General features: G+C 50.9%; 1 protein-coding gene across 1 annotated transcript in view; it reads right to left on the reverse strand.

Annotated features, from left to right (window-relative positions):
- Window positions 1–2,178, reverse strand: part of mlphb (melanophilin b) — a 34,647-nt gene extending 32,469 nt beyond the window's left edge. Inside the window, exon 1 of the mRNA XM_017309498.1 lies at window positions 1,642–2,178. The gene's annotated coding sequence lies outside the window, so the exon portion shown is untranslated. The remainder of the gene's footprint in view (window positions 1–1,641) is intronic.
- Between the last annotated feature and the right edge of the window lie 81 nt (window positions 2,179–2,259).

Raw genomic sequence — 2,259 nt, forward strand, 5'->3', positions numbered from 1 at the left:
AACAGCTTGTGGCTAACATGCAGCTAACAGCTTGTGGCTAACATGCAGCTAACAGCTTGTGGCTAACATGCAGCTAACAGCTTGTGCGCTGCTCCAGTTATATAAACCGTATTTTCTGCACTATAAGGCACCTGGAAACCTCCCATTTCCTCAAAACGCCTTATAACCCGGTGCTCCTTCTATATGGACCAACATGGAGCCACAACAGGTCCAGCAGCTGCGGTAAGCAGCCGCCGACTTCATTTCCCTGTAGAAGAAGCGCGGTGCATGCTGGGATAGCTGTCAGAACGCTGGTTTGTTAATAAAGTTTGACTGACCCGTCTACCTACGCAGGTCATGTAGCACCAGGTTCTCCAGACCCGTCCGGCCCAGTCGGACTGTKTGGGTGACATTCATTATGTCACCAAAGTGGCTTTAGATATTCATCCGGGAGCTTCGACTAGAGTCACCAAGAGACCAGCTCTATACGTTTAAAGCTGGGGGGGAAGAGAGGCTGAGGCGGCAGCGTGTCGGTTGGTCTGTGTTACCCAGAATGCAGTTGGGCACAATATGGCAACACCAACAGGGTGAGTGAAACAACGACTGGGGCAGCTACTATATACCGTACTAAAGTATTCTTTACTGTTACACATAGAGAACGGAACAAATGTGTAGACAACGATGGATGGAGGCTCTTCACCGATTAGAACACATCAGGCCTCTGAGGAACAGGAAGGCCACCTGCCAGAAGGAGAAACCGTCAACCTGGAGGGGTCAAAGGTCATCTCTAAACCATCGGATGTCCATCAGAAAACATTTCATCAGCTGATCACCTTCAACGGGTTCAGAGAGGAAGATCAGAGCTCCTCCTCTGACTCTGCAGGCAGCAGGTCAAAGGTCAAGACAAGGAACCAGCACAGAAACAAGACTGAGGAAGACTTCTGGACAATTTCCTCTGGAGAGACGAGATGTTGGACCAAGATGGAGGAAACCAGACTCGGCGGTGGAGGTGTGATGGTTTGGGATCTGGGTCCAAACGGCAGCTCCACCTGCTGCTGGAGGGTGTACTTACTTTTTCACACTCCTGCAGGATGTCTCAGATCTGCTTCATAGACGGTGAGAGATTTAGAGCCGCCTGGTGGACGGGGTGTACTTACTTCCCTGCCTGGTGGACGGGGTGTACTTACTTCCCTGNTGGTGGACGGGGTGTACTTACTTCCCTGCCTGGTGGACGGGGTGTACTTACTTCCCTGTGGCGCCTCCATGTCCAGTTTGCAGGGCTTTAATCTGATCTGGTGGTTTGGGCCTCAGACTCACGTGGTTTTCTAATCTGACAGGATGAAGGCTCTCCTCCCTCCTCTTCCTCAGCAGACATCCCATAATACTCCTGATGTCAGGAGGAGCTGGAACATCCTGGCTTCTGATTGGTCATTATTTATTCAATAAAAAGTCATGAGAGGAAGAAAAGTTAAAACATCAGGAGGCGCTTCGTGTTTCAACCTGATGAACGTCGGAATCTGTGAAAAACTCAGAAAAAACTCAGAAAACTAGAAAAACTAGAAAAACTGAGAAAACTAGAAAAAACTCACATGATTCACTAATAGAAAACCTGCTGCTGCTCCACCGACTGAGCAGAGAGACATGGAGGACCTTCGGACTCACCTGGTTTCCTCCTGCAGCTCTGATCACGTCGACAGAAACTCCTCTAGTCAGCGGAGGTCAGCAGAGGTCAGCAGAGGTCAGCGGAGGTCAGCGGAGGTCAGCGGAGGTCAGGCGGTGCGGTTGCCAGGTGAGGTCGGCCGTCGTCTGGAGGCTTCTGTCGGCTCGGCGCCGTCAGACTGGATTTAAACTCTGGGTCACATGACTGGACCCAAGCAGGCAGAGCTGGCTGCTGATTGGCTGCTGCTGACTGGGCCCGGATGGGGCCCGCTCCATCAGAACCGCTCAGCGAAACTTCATTTCATCTGATTTCTGTTCTGATTCTGCTGGAAATTAAACGATTTGCTGCAAAAATCAGATGGAAACTGAGCAGAACGACGGGAACCTTTGAAATAAACGTCCACAGGACAAAAACTGGAGCTGCACCGATTGCAGATTTCTGGTCGATACCAATAATTTTGTCTGCAATTTTTCCAAATGCAACAAGAAAGTTGCTGATTTGTTCGCAGTGGAGCGGCTACTGTCAGCGGCTACTGTCAGCGGCTACTGTCAGCGGCTAGCTAGCGGCTAGCTGCAGGCCGACGGCTACTATTAGCAGCTAGCTGCAGGCCGACGGCTACT

Source organism: Poecilia reticulata, linkage group LG2 (assembly GCF_000633615.1).
Source record: "Poecilia reticulata strain Guanapo linkage group LG2, Guppy_female_1.0+MT, whole genome shotgun sequence".
In the NCBI taxonomy this organism is placed as follows: Eukaryota; Metazoa; Chordata; class Actinopteri; order Cyprinodontiformes; family Poeciliidae; genus Poecilia; species Poecilia reticulata.